This window comes from Triturus cristatus, chromosome 12, assembly GCF_964204655.1.
Source record: "Triturus cristatus chromosome 12, aTriCri1.1, whole genome shotgun sequence".
Lineage (NCBI taxonomy): Eukaryota > Metazoa > Chordata > Amphibia > Caudata > Salamandridae > Triturus > Triturus cristatus.
The window spans coordinates 424,635,755-424,650,355 of NC_140595.1; the positions used below are offsets into that span (position 1 = coordinate 424,635,755).

General features: G+C 55.5%; 1 protein-coding gene across 3 annotated transcripts in view; it reads left to right on the forward strand.

Annotated features, from left to right (window-relative positions):
- Positions 1 to 14,601, forward strand: part of LOC146776052 (uncharacterized) — a 387,820-nt gene that overhangs the window by 1,288 nt on the left and 371,931 nt on the right. For all 3 annotated transcript variants that reach the window (XR_014972118.1, XR_014972117.1, XM_085638120.1), the window contains exon 2: positions 12,346 to 12,390. The gene's annotated coding sequence lies outside the window, so the exon portion shown is untranslated. The remainder of the gene's footprint in view (positions 1 to 12,345; positions 12,391 to 14,601) is intronic.

Below are 14,601 nucleotides of genomic sequence, written 5' to 3' on the forward strand. Positions count from 1 at the left end.
TCGGAAGTGTAAATGTCAAGAAAAGCAATGAATGAGCCAGGCATTCTTGCTCCGGTCACTCGTCATTAGATGTTTGATCAAACAAGGAGAGCATTTTTAGTTTCTGGCTACTCCCTTGTTGAGGTCACCTTTGCTAGTGACCAACATGCCCTGTGGGCCAGGAGTCCAAATGTTACTAAGGTTACTTAATGTGATTCATTATTTTGTGCTAACCACTTACAGCGCTTAGAAGCGCTATGTAAAAATAATGTATGACCCTTTTACTTTTCTTTAAATCCTGTGCTTTCGAAATGGAAATGCTACTTTGCCTCATGGCATATCTGGTCTTTCTGGAAACTATTCAACAAAGACCCACCTGGCGTGTTTTCGAGCCTGCTGCGAGGGTGCCGCCCTTCTGGTCATTAACTGTTGAACGGCCCTTTTACCCCGTCCAGGGAACCATCATCACGTGGTTTGACAGTCCCTGCGTTTACCTGCCTTTTCTTTTCATGCTCCGCTCTGTAGGGTCTGCCTTTGGAAAATAACCGCATTGAATACTTAACAGTTTCTAGTTCTATTTGATTATATTGCATTTGCACCTTTATTCGTTTTTATAAATCAGTGCATTAGCAGCATCAGCTGAGGGGACATTCCCTGAGTGCTTTTAGCTGATGTATCCTTGAACCCTCCCCCCTAGAGTGCTTGCATTAAACTGCCCGAGGGACTCCTTTAGAATGAATATCCTTTCGGACTCCTTCCTATGTGTCTGGGCCTCGTGTGCCAAGAATAGATGAGATGAGGCCGGTCCACACAGTAAACGTAGGCCTGTGGCTTTTACATGCTTTCAGCTGTTCGTAAAAAGAATCTCCATTCTAGTGCCCCGAACAGACCACGAATGCAGGCATTCCAACTCTGAGCCATCGAGCAGGCTCGAACTGAAACAGAAAGGAGTCCCGGGCACAGCAATCAAAGTGGCCACATTAGAGAATTTGCAAACATGGGTCACATTTTCAGCAAAGTGGGCAGTTCTAACTTCGTAAGGACAGCTGTATAAGTGTTTTGGCAGGGATTGAAGACAGCATGGCTTTGAGCTTGCTGCATGTAACATTTCTCGTTATCAGAGGAATAATCAGTAAAAACCGACCAGGCGAACCACGAAGCAGGCCCCAAAACAGCTCAAAAACTGTCCCCCACCCCCTGTCGCCTCTCCTGTTTGCCCTGGCCCTGGAGCCCCTGGCGGAGTGGCTGCGGTGGCACCCTTCTATCCGTGGTCTCCGCTGGACCCCCGAGCATGAGGACCGTGTGTCCCTCTATGCTGACGATATCCTTCTGTATCTCGCCTCTCCGCGTAAATCACTGATCGTCCTGGTTGATGTTTTGCGCTCATTCGGTCGCAACTCAGGCCTGGTCATCAACTGGGCGAAATCCTGTGTCTATGTGCTTTCCGGGGAGGCTCCGGTCCTACCACGGGACTGTCCGATCCAGATTGCCTCCCAAGGTTTTCAGTACCTGGGTATCTATATCACTCTTGACCCGGAGGCCCGCTATGAGCGGAATTTGCTACCCCCCCTCCAGCGCTTGAAGGAGGACGTGGTGCGCTGGCGGCGTCTGCCGCTCTCGCCGCTCGGCCGAGCGGCCTTGTTTAAAATGATGTCCCTGCCGCGCTTCCTCTACGCCCTCCAGAATACTATGGACTTGGTCCCGGCACGCTATTTCCGTGAGGTGGAGGGCCTCAAGCGGCGCCTGTTCTGGGACGGGAGGCCGCGCATTGCTCTGGCTAAATTGACGCTCCCGTGGTACGATGGGGGGGTCGCCCTCCCGGACATTAAACGGTATTACTGGGCCTCCCAACTAGCTGCAATTAATCATGGCCTTTACGGGCCCGCCTTGAACCCGGCATTTGAGATGGATAAGATGCTCCTGCCCGGTGGCGATTACAATCGAGCGCTCTACTCTGGCGCGCCCGACTCCCGTTTGACGGGACCGACGCGTGTCATGGTGCGTGTCTGGCACGCGGCTAATGCAGCTATGGGGTGGAAGGACCGTTTGACCCGGGCGTCACCGCTGTATGCGTCTGAGAGGTTGGGCTCCCTGTGGACGTCGAAGGGCTTCGAGAAGTGGGACACGATCGGAATCAGCACGGTGGGAGATCTCTGGACGAGGGGGGGATTCAAAACTTTTGAGACGCTGCAGGCGGAGTTTCAGCTGCAGGGCAGTGAGTACTTTCGGTACCTACAAGTCCGCCATGCGCTGGGCTCCGTCTTCCCGGATGTCGCATCCATTCCGGAGTCTTCCCCCCTGGAGGACAGAGTGCTAGATGGCCATGTACCGGACAGCACGATCTCCCTCATATACAAAAAACTGATCAACGATAGATCGTGCCTGCTGACTAGTCTCCGCGAGGCTTGGGTTGCCGATGGGCTGGATCTGGACGACGAGGATTGGATTTCCGCGGTGGCCTCTCCGAAAGAGGTGGCCATCCCGGCTCGCCTTCGTTTCGTCCAGCTCAAGATCCTTCACCGGGTTTACGTGACGGGGCCAAGGCTTCTGCGTATGGGTTTTGCTGGTGACGGAATGTGTAAGCGTGGCTGTGGTGCGTTGGCGACTTTCATGCATATACTGTGGGAGTGCCCGAAGGTGGAGCGATTCTGGCGTGGTGTGCATGAGGTCCTGCGTGTGGTTACGCGTGTCGCGCTGCTGCCTGAAGCGAGGAGATGCTTGCTGAATGTATGGGAACCGAATGACTATTCGGTCCCGCAGACGCGGTGGTGACTCTGGGATACATGATAGCTAAGCGTGACATTGCTCAATTGTGGGGATCCCAGAGGCCCCCTGCGGTGTCGGCCTGGAAAGAGCATATGGATTGGTGTATGTTTCGTGAAAAGGTGGTGTATGTGGCGAGGGGTAAGCCTGGGGCGTGGGTGAAACTCTGGGGCCCCTGGAACGCCTACCGCGGGGGTATTTGTGAGCCACCACTGCTACCGGCTGCCTCGCCTGCTCCGTCTCCCTAGACGGCCCCCCTCCCTCGGCCGCGGGCGCGCGGTCCCCCAGTCCCTGATCTACTCCCATTCCCCTCTTCAGAGTTCTGCTGCTGGTTTGGATCCCCCACTTATGGAGCACGTGCTGTCACTTTGGATCGCGGGTTGCCTTGCGGGTGTGGTTTTTTGGTGTTGTTTTGTTTCAAGAAAAGGGAACCGTACTGTGGGCATGGAGCTGTGTGGCCTGCACCATTGATTACTCCTGTTTCACTACTCTGCACTGCCGAGAGACTTTTACTGTATGTATGCAATATGCTTTTGTCATTCTAGCGGCCGGCCGGGTGGTTGTAGGCCCATACCTGTAACTTTTACAAACTGCAATAAACAGTTTCAAAAAAAAAAAAAAAAAAAAAAAAAAAAAACTGTCCCCCACACTGACCTGTCACCAGCCCTCCTGCACTGCCTGGTCGCCTTGTGGGCCATTGCGACCCCCACAGACACATGAGAAACGAGCCAGGTCCTTTCTTTAAAGACCATTTGCCATCCAAGCTTCTAACCTGTGTAAAAAAAAGGGTGAGACGGCAGCAGAGACCCCGAATGCAATACCTAAACTTTGCCAAACTTTTCATTGATTTCTAGACATGGAAACTGGAAACCAGCTGGAATAGTGCACTGGTGTCTAGAGAGCGCCCATAAACCTGCGGGTCTGAGAGGGGGGCTTCTATGGCCCGATTACACTCAAACCCTGGATAGTGGCACTATCTGTGATACCAAAATATTGATGGCAATTCGAATTTGTGCCGTAAACCATGCACTCCTGAATGTTCCCCAGGTGAATTTCGGCACAGTTTACAGGATGAAAAATGGCAGATAAATCATCTGATCAGTGACCTTGCCAAAGGAGAGGCAGTTGAGACCCATGCCCCAGCTCTTTGTCAAGACTCGAACTGGGTTCCACCCAGGCGCGCAACACCCATTGGACTCACAGGGCTTCTGCCCCCCCCCCCCGTCGTGTGTGGCAGCCCGGGATGAGACACCTTCCCGGGCAAAAAAGCAACCGCACCCGAGCACTTCACAGGTCTTTAAAAGACCATTTGCATGTTAATGAGGCCTCGCTGTTGTTTCACCCCTTCTACGAGCCCCTGCAGCTCCACTCTGCCGATTGCTTAAAGTTCAGCCCCCCCCGAAATTTTTGCTCAGCCCCCCCCCGAAATTTGGCTCTAGTTGCGCCTCTGGTTCCACCACCACACCCATGAATATATCAAGAGGCAATGAAACTGAAAAACCAAGCAATGGCAAATGCATTAGGTTCCGCCTGGGGGGAGGATTAATAATAAGCTCGGAGGTGGTGGAGCAGAGTATTGAGTGTAGAGAGAATGGTGTGTGTGCTCTCCGTGCAAGAATGAAGCTTGATAAGTGTCTGAGTGCAGGGTGAAAGTGCTTCAATGCATGGGGATTGATGCGACTTCGGTGCAAAATGAAAACTGTGAGAGTACGGGGTGAGAGATGTTGCCCTGTCTAAGGTACGATGTGTGCGAGTTACTTCCTAGCTGCTTTCAAAGACCGGGGTAGAGACATACCTGGGTTTGCGGACAGTTGAAATGAAGCAAATGGAACTGAACCCCTTCCAACATCACGGTCTCGACCATAGCTGCGATCATGCAAAAACTATTTCATAGATTGAAATATGGAGTGGAAGTGTGTTGAGGTGTTCACCGAGGGTAAAAGCCTGTGTTTCAGAGAGAAGAGGAATTCTGTGCTCTCAGTTTCAACGAGGGAGCCCACCAGGCTCTGCTTAAACGGGTCCCCGTGTGAACATATGTAGAGATTGAACCTATATGAAATCTTCCAAGTAGACTACACAAGATACCCAATGATTTACAAAAAACAGGGGTTGAGATATAGGAACCGCATCCTTCACTCCTAGTTGTTAGACGGCGACCTCAGAGGAGCCCGGAAGGGGGGGTCCTGACTACCCTGAGCCCCGCCCGTATAGTATCGTAGCCGGGCACTGGCGGGAAATTCCCCAGGGGGAGGAATCTCGCAACTAGGATCGTACTTCTGGCACCACACGACACAGAGTGACCACACTGGATATTCTCAGAAACAACTTTATCAAATAGGTATCACTGCAAATATGTACAAGGTGAGCACGGGCTCAAGAGTCTCGGAAAGGTAGGGGGTAGCGGGACAGTCTCTGGTAACGGTTCAAAGTAGGGACGTATCCGGCGCACAGCTCACAATCCTCGAGCTGGGGGATACGTGGTCGGAGTCGGGGTCCGGCGGGACCGGGAGAGTCTGGGGGGGGAGCCGCGAGTCACTCAGCAGGCTCAGGTGCAGGTCCGGAGGTCTTACGATCTTCAAGGAGCCGCGAGTCACTCAGCAGGCTTCGGCACAAGTTCGGAGGTGTTACGATCTTCAAGGGGCCGCGAGTCACTCAGCAGGCCCAAGCACAAGTTCGGAGGTGTTACGATCTTCAAGGGGCCGCGAGTCACTCAGCAGGCCCAAGCACAAGTTCGGAGGTCTTACGATCTTCAGGAAGCCGCGAGTCACTCAGCAGGCTTAGGGGGGGTTCAGTTCCAGGAGCCACGCACACGTCGCAGGCTCTCGTTGTTCCAGCGTCGAATCTGCCGGACAGTCTCCGAGCACCCCTTGTTATAGGCCGACCCCTCTTTGATGTCCGGAGTCTGTGCAGGCAGGGGTCTTGTCACCTGGGGGCCGCTGGTCGGGGAGGAGTCCCAGACACCCAGCAGGCACGGAGCCAGCCCGCAGGGAGGCCGGAGGGCCGATCGAAACCCATCGTCCCAGGGGAGTTCAGAGGTGCGATAGAAACTGCTCCTCCCTCTCTCATCCCCTGGAAGCGTGATGTCTTCCAGCCGGAGTGGCGCCTCGAGGCCCGGGTCGCGCTGGAGCCGGGCGGCCATCTTGTCACATGGGGTGGGCACGCGGGCCCGGGGTGGCCGAAAGGAGAGAGGCCATAGACGGGAATGTCCGGGGTTGGTGCGGGGGTCCTGGTGGGAAGGGTCGGCGGGCCGTGTGCTGGGGCTGCAGGTACCAGGTTTCGGTGGTGCGGGGGCACGGAGGGCCACTCTACGAGGCCGGGTCCAACACGCGTCCCCCCCAGCTGAGAGCCGGAGAGAACTGCCCATCACCTTGGGGGGTTCTCTTCGCTGAAGCGGAAGAACCGGGAGAGGCCGTCAGCATTGGCGTGGTCCGTACCAGGGCGGTGTTCTACGGTGAAGTCCATTCCCTGGAGGGAGATTGACCACCGCAGTAGCTTGGGGTTTTCTCCTCGCATCTGCATGAGCCATCGCAAGGGCCGATGGTCAGTTTGGACCCTGAAATGAGTGCCGAACAGGTAGGGTCGTAGTTTTTTGAGTGCCCAGACCACGGCAAAAGCTTCGCGCTCTATGGTGCTCCACCTCTGTTCTCGGGGTAGCAGCCGCCGACTGAGGAAGGCGACGGGCTGGTCTAGGCCTTGATCGTTCACTTGGGACAGGACGGCCCCAATGCCATGCTCGGAGGCATCGGTCTGGACTATGAACTCCTTGGCGTAGTCGGGAGCCTGGAGGACGGGGGCAGTGCACATGGCCTTTTTTAGAGCATCGAACGCGTCCTGGCAGGCAGCCGTCCACTGCACCTTCTTTGGCTGTTTTTTAGACGTGAGTTCGGTGAGAGGGCCGACAAGGCTGCCATACCCTCGAATGAATCGGCGGTAGTAGCCCGTGAGTCCCAGAAAGGCTCGGACCTCCGTTTGGGTGATGGGTGGGTCCCATGCCAGGATGGCGTCGATCTTTGGCTGTAGAGGGGCGACCTGGCCACTCCCGACTTGGTGCCCCAGGTAGACTACGGATCCTTGTCCGATCTGGCACTTGCTGGCTTTTACTGTGAGGCCTGCCTGGCGCAGGGCGGTTAGCACTCTCCGGAGGTGCTGGAGATGCTCACTCCACTCTGAACTGAAGACAGCGATGTCGTCCAGATAGGCCGCGCTGAACTGTTCTAGCCCGGCCAGGACCCTATTCACCAGTCTCTGAAAAGTGGCCGGGGCATTTTTCATCCCGAAGGGCATCACGCGGAAGCGGTAATGCCCATCGGGGGTGGAGAAAGCAGACCGCTCCTTGGCCCCTTCGGTGAGCGCAATCTGCCAGTATCCGCAGGTGAGGTCGAAAGTACTGAGGAACCGGGCGGCCCCTAGTCGGTCAATGAGTTCGTCGGCTCGTGGAATGGGGTGGGCATCGGCCCGGGTAATGTCATTGAGCCCCCGGTAATCCACGCAGAACCGGAGCTCGGGGGCGACACCGGGGGCCGCTGCCTTCGGAACCAGGACCACGGGGCTGGCCCAGGGACTGTCAGAGGGCTCGATCACCCCCAGGGTCAACATCTTCGCGACTTCAGCTTGAATGCAGGACCGGACCCGGTCAGGAACCCGGTAGGCTCGGTGTCTCACCGGCGGGCTGTCCCCGGTGTCCACATCGTGAACACACCAGTTGGTGACCCGGGGGGTCAGGGAGAAGAGGTCGGCAAATTGTCTTAGGAGCTGGCGGCAGTCCGCTTGTTGCTGGGCAGTGAGGGCTGGGGAGAGGTTCACTCCCTCCACGGAGCCATCCTGCTCCTTGGCACACAGGAGGTCCGGGAGGGGATCCGACTCATCTTCGGCCCCGTCATCGGTGGCCAGCAGGAGGCTCAGTTCTGTCCGCACGAAGTGAGGCTTGAGGCGGTTCACGTGCAGGACCCGGAGGGGATCCCGAGGCGACTGGACGTCCACCAAGTAGGTGACTTGACTTTTTCTCTCCACCACCTTGTAGGGCCCAGTCCATCGGTCTTGGAGGGCGCCAGGCTTCACGGGGGCCATGACCCACACCTGCTGGCCCGGCTGGAACTCGACCAGAGTAGCATTCTGGTCGTACCAGCGCTTCATCTCTTCTTGACTCGCCTCCAGGTTGGCCTCGGCCAGTTCTCGGAACCTCCTGGTCTGGTTCCGGAGGGCCAGGACATATTGGAACACATCTCGGGGAGTGGTCTGGGGGGCTGCCTCCCACCCTTCCTTAACCAGACTGAGGGGACCTCGGACGGGGTGTCCATAGAGTAATTCGAACGGGCTGAACCCTAAGGACTTCTGGGGGACCTCCCGGTAAGCGAACAGGAGGCAGGGGAGCAGGACGTCCCACTTACGCCGGAGGGGCTCTTCTAGGCCAGCGATCATCCCTTTCAAAGTCCTATTAAACCTCTCTACTAGGCCGTTCCCTTGGGGATGGTACGGGGTGGTGAACTTATAGGACACCCCACATTGTTGCCACAGGGACGTCATATACCTTGATATGAAATTAGTGCCGCGGTCGCTCACGACTTCGCGGAGGAACCCCACCCTGGAAAAGATCCCCATCAGGGCCCGGCCCACCACGGGGGCCGTAATGGTGCGTAGGGGAATGGCCTCCGGATAGCGGGTGGCGTGGTCTACTAGGACCAAGATGAACCGGTGACCTTGGGAGGTGGGGGGGTCCAGTGGCCCCACGATGTCAATTCCGACTCGTTCGAAGGGGGTACTGACGACCGGGAAGGGTTGGAGGGGAGCCTTGCGCTTCCCTCCACTCTTCCCACTGGCCTGGCACGTGGGGCAGGACTTGCAGTGTGCCTCTACTGCTGCTTTCATCTTAGGCCAATAAAAATGGGTCACGAGGCGGCTGTAGGTCTTGTCCTGACCCAGGTGGCCGGCGAGGGGGACGTCGTGGGCTAAGCCCAGAAGGAAATCTCGGAAGCGGAGGGGTACCACCAGTACCCGTCCGGATCCCAGCTCCACCGACTTCTGCTCACTATACAGGATGTTATTCTCCCAATAGATTCGGTGCGTTCCGGTCTGGTCACCTGCGGCTTGGCCCTCGGCCTGGCGCCGCAGCCCGACCAGGGAAGGACAAGTGGCTTGCTCCCGGCAAAATTCTTCCCGGGTGGGCCCGCCCTCGTGGCGCCACTGGGCCAACTCGGGTAGATCCCCCAACTCGGGGACCGGGGCGGGGTCAGATGGGGCGGGTTCGTCGCTGGCGACGGACCCTTCTGGTGGGGGAACGGGAGGACCCTCGGCGAGGACGGTGCTGGTTTCTTCGATCGGGGTGCTCTCGATGTCTCCCCGGGGAGTGAGTCGGGCTGTCATAGATCGGGTGGTGGCACACACCCACTCGGGGAGTCCCATTATTCCTAGGTGGGCCTTGCGCTCTACGTGCTTCCAGGGAAAACTCTCCAGGTCGTTCCCTAGGAGGCAGTCGACCGGCTGGGAGGTTCTTACGGCCACCTTGAGTTTACCTATCACCCCTCCCCACTCAAATGGCACCAGGGCTACCTGACACATACTTTCCCTGTTGTCTGCGGATATTACGGGGCAAAAGACATTGGGGAGGATCTGCTCCTCGGGGACTAGGTGCCTGAGGACACCGGTGATGCTGGCCCCGGTGTCCCGCAGGGCCTCTACCTGGTGGCCATTGATCTTGACGAGCTGCCCATATTTCTGTGTGTTGGAGGGTAGGAGGCTACCAGGGATCATGTCCTTATCTCCCAGGGATACTAGGGCCATCGCTGCGGGTTCCCACTCCTCGGCTTCCTCAACCTCCTCCCCCAGGGCTACGTTGGCTATCTGTCTCGCCGGGGGGACTTGGGTGGCCATGGGACACTCTGGGTCATTGGCGTAGTGCCCGGGTTTCTGGCAACGGAAGCATGTGACAGTCACCCGGTGTCCCCGTCTCCCAGGGGGCCCGGTCACTGGCGGGGGTGGCGCCGGGAAAGGTGGAGGTGGTGTCTTCGGGGGGCTAGGCTGGGACTCTCTCGGCCCTCCCTGGTTCCCTCCCCCTCTCTGGCGGGGTGGTCCCTGACTGGTTCGGGGGTACTCTCCTACCATGCCCCGGGAGACCCGGGTGTTGGTCCAGCGGTCGGCCTCCACAGCCAGCTTCCGGGGATCTGTGAGCTTGCTATCCAGCAGATGTTGACGTAGCTCTATGAAGCAGTTCGCAGCCAGGTGTTCCCATAACATGAGATCAGTGAGTTCGGCAAGTGTGGTGACTTTGCTGCCCTTGACCCACCCATCGAAGGCTCGACTAAAAAAGTTTACATACTCCACCCAGGTGGTGCCCGGGATCTTCCTGCAGTCCCGGAACCGTTGGCGGTACATTTCTGGGGTGAGGCCGTATCTTGTGAGGAGAGCCTCTTTCATGTGGCTGTAGGAGGTCTGCAGGGAGAGGGGTAGGTCGAGCAGGGTGTCCCTTCCTTCGCTCAGAAACCGCCCCCACAACCCTGCCCCCCAGTCCTTCTGTGGGATCCGATGGGAGGTCATGGCGACCTCGTAAGCCCGAAACCATTGCTGAATGTCATCGTTTTTATAATATTCCTTGACCACATCCTTGGGGATGTGGACCTTCTGTTCCGCCGGGGAGGCCGTCTCTCGGTTTCCTGGGGGCCTCCCTTCCTCGTTTCTGGCCTTGAGCTCGAGTTCCTTCAAGCTGCGCTCGTGCTCCAGTTGGAGCTTCCTTCCTTCGTGCTCCCGTTGGAGCTTCTTTTCTTCCAGTTCACCTTGTACGCGCATTTGCTCTACCGCTAGCTTTTTCTCCGCTAACTTCAATTCGCCCTCGATTTTGAGTTTGGCTAACTCGAGTTCATGACTGCGGCTTCTCTCTCTGTCCGCGAGTTCTTCCGGGGATAGGACCCCGTCTGGTGCGATACCTTGCACCCGATTGCCGCTGCTTCCACTTGGGGGGGGTTCGGCTTCGTCGGGGCGCTCCCCCGTGCCTTCCGGGTGGGAGGCCCCGGTCTCCACCCAAGCTTTCAGTGCTTTCTGCAAGTCTTCCTTAGTGTTGAGGCCAGTGGTAGCGATTTTAAGTTCTTTGCAAAATTGCTTTAGCTCTTTGTGTGTGTATTCTTCTAGATGCTCCACCTGGAACACTCTGTTGGCGTTGGTTTCTGCGGAGCTTATGGCGCTTCCTTCTGCCATCTTTGTCGGTCGTGCGTCCGTTGTTCACTGTACGATCTCTAGGTGATGGGCCCGAATCCCGTCGCTTGCCACCAATGTTAGACGGCGACCTCAGAGGAGCCCGGAAGGGGGGGTCCTGACTACCCTGAGCCCCGCCCGTATAGTATCGTAGCCGGGCACTGGCGGGAAATTCCCCAGGGGGAGGAATCTCGCAACTAGGATCGTACTTCTGGCACCACACGACACAGAGTGACCACACTGGATATTCTCAGAAACAACTTTATCAAATAGGTATCACTGCAAATATGTACAAGGTGAGCACGGGCTCAAGAGTCTCGGAAAGGTAGGGGGTAGCGGGACAGTCTCTGGTAACGGTTCAAAGTAGGGACGTATCCGGCGCACAGCTCACAATCCTCGAGCTGGGGGATACGTTGTCGGAGTCGGGGTCCGGCGGGACCGGGAGAGTCTGGGGGGGGAGCCGCGAGTCACTCAGCAGGCTCAGGTGCAGGTCCGGAGGTCTTACGATCTTCAAGGAGCCGCGAGTCACTCAGCAGGCTTCGGCACAAGTTCGGAGGTGTTACGATCTTCAAGGGGCCGCGAGTCACTCAGCAGGCCCAAGCACAAGTTCGGAGGTGTTACAATCTTCAAGGGGCCGCGAGTCACTCAGCAGGCCCAAGCACAAGTTCGGAGGTCTTACGATCTTCAGGAAGCCGCGAGTCACTCAGCAGGCTTAGGGGGGGTTCAGTTCCAGGAGCCACGCACACGTCGCAGGCTCTCGTTGTTCCAGCGTCGAATCTGCCGGACAGTCTCCGAGCACCCCTTGTTATAGATCGACCCCTCTTTGATGTCCGGAGTCTGTGCAGGCAGGGGTCTTGTCACCTGGGGGCCGCTGGTCGGGGAGGAGTCCCAGACACCCAGCAGGCACGGAGCCAGCCCGCAGGGAGGCCGGAGGGCCGATCGAAACCAATCGTCCCAGGGGAGTTCAGAGGTGCGATAGAAACTGCTCCTCCCTCTCTCATCCCCTGGAAGCGTGATGTCTTCCAGCCGGAGTGGCGCCTCGAGGCCCGGGTCGCGCTGGAGCCGGGCGGCCATCTTGTCACATGGGGTGGGCACGCGGGCCCGGGGTGGCCGAAAGGAGAGAGGCCATATACGGGGATGTCCGGGGTTGGTGCGGGGGTCCTGGTGGGAAGGGTCGGCGGGGCCGTGTGCTGGGGCTGCAGGTACCAGGTTTCGGTGGTGCAGGGGCACGGAGGGCCACTCTACGAGGCCGGGTCCAACACTAGTGAATTCACAATAGTCCAAAATGTGGGCAGTGCAAAATGTGTGGCTATGCTGTAGGAATGCAATTACAATTTAAAGGAACTAATGTGCAGTCTATTAACTAATCCGTATCTGATACTGTTGGTAGAACTATTAACCTTTCTATTCTTTTTAATTCAGGTGGAATCAACGAAGCCTTTACACTCAACTGGAGCAACAACATAGGTACGTTTACACTTATTATTCTAATGAATTAAACCTAAGACTCTTTGAAAAATTGCCTTTTCAAAAGAACCCTCTGAATACGAAAGGTGAGAGCTATTTGGGGTCTGAGCAACGGAAACAAGGTTTCGAATAACTACCGAGTACAGAGTCTTTATTTTGAAATTGGCCCCCACAGCTGAACTTGCGCAACTGGAACTGGCTTGACTAATCTTTCAACTCTGGAAAGAAGATGCCGATACAATGCCAGCTCGGAAATCTTCTGCCTCGGAGCTCCTTTGAACAAGCATTGGCATAGCCAATAGGTCTCGCTTTTGGGACCTTAAGTGATTTTTTTCAACATCATGCCATCCTCGGTGTAAATAAAAGCAACCTCTGTTATTAAATGTCAATGCTAATCACCGTGAACCATCGGCTTCAAAACACTGTAACATGGTTCAAGTAAATGTTCCATTTTGCGGGGCCTGTTGCTGGCTACAACGGAGTGGGTTTTGGGGCACATTTTGCCAATATCAGCCTATGTTTTGCTAAGAGATGTTAAACATGTGCACTCGAGTCCACGACACTGCAGGAGGCAGGGGAATGAATTAAAAGATGCGCTGTTTTTTTTGTATAAGTTAAAATGTGCGCGAGCTCCATGCGCTTCTATGGCAACATATTTTTCAAAGAAACGAAGGGTAATCGCTCTTCTAAAACACTGTGTGCCATGCTGCAAGTAAGTGTTTCCTTTTGCGTGGCCTGTTGCTGGATACAGAGGAGCTGAGTTTGGGGCACATTTTGCCAGCATCCGCCTGTGTTTTATTGAAAAGTGTCACAGATATGCACTAAAGTTAGCAAGAGTGCAGGAGGCAGGGGAGTAAACGACAAAATGCGCTGGTTTTTTTTGTTGGGCAATTTAGAATGTGCGTAGGCTTCGGGGACAGTGCTGAATTGGTGTTGGTGAAACATCTTCATATACACCTCAGCTTCCACTACCGGGGGGATCTTGGTAGAAATCTCACAAAACCAGATGGTCATATGAACACTTAATATGCAGACAGCGTGCTTGGAAAAGTGTTCGGGCAGAGAGCAGTCGAGTAAAGAAATGACTCTGAAAATTGAATCTCTTTATGTTAGCGGAATATGAGCACAATTGATCAGAAAGGTTCAAGGTCCTGCCGACATTGAAAACTAAGCCATCTCGATTGAGGTATTTAATCTGCTTTCCCATTGCCAACCGGCACTTAAAGCTGTAGCATTACAAACAAGCGCGTGGCAAAATGGAAAGAGAAGCAGGATTCTGGAGAAGGGGAAACACGCTTTCAACATTTATGTGGCAAAAGTGAAAGCGAACATTTATAAACAAAGTCAACTTAAAGACGCTGGAAAAGTGAAAGAGAACGTTTATAAAAAAAAATCAGCTTAATGCGGGCCGTGACTGCAAGGTTGAATGCTGTGCTGTGTGCAGAGCTGGCAGCGTACAAGGTTGAATGTTGTGCTGTGTGCACGCAGAGCTGGCATGCACAAGGTTTAATGCTGTGCTGTGTGGGTGCAGAGCTGGCAGTGTACAAGGATGAATGCTGTCATGTGTGTGCAGGGCTGCCACTGTACAAGGTTGAATGCTGTGCTGTGTGCATGCAGAACAGCCAGGGTACAAGGTTGAATGCTTTGTGCGAGTCGCGGCCGGCATTAATCGTGGGTGGGTGGGTCGAGTGGGGAAGTGGTAAATTTAATAATACATTTTAAAAACGTACCTGTCCACCGACCAGGTCACACGCTTTCTTGGCTCCTGCTCTCCTGCCAGGGACAGGAAGCAGGCAGCCTCCCTTCCCTCCCCTGAGCCAATCACAATGCTGAAATGGCAGCATTGCGATTAGTCGGGACAGCACCCAGCCTAGAGCCTATGGGGAGGCCATTTTTACCATGTAGGCTGTATTGCAGCCTGCATGGAGAAAGGGCAGAGTGCACATGGCTAGTATGGGAGGTTAGGCGTAGAATGTAGGAAGCAAGGCTATCTGGGAATGCAGAGGACTGAGATTGCTGGGACAAGCGACCGTCATGGATAGCTTGCTGTGACGTCCTTCCTCCATTCTTTAATTCCTGCATCCTTGCCTCACTGCATCCTTGCCTCACTGCATCCTTGCCTCACTGCATCCTTGCCTCACTGCATCCTTGCCTCACTGCATCCTTGTCTCACTGCATCCTTGCCTCACTGCATACTTGCCTTCCTGAAGT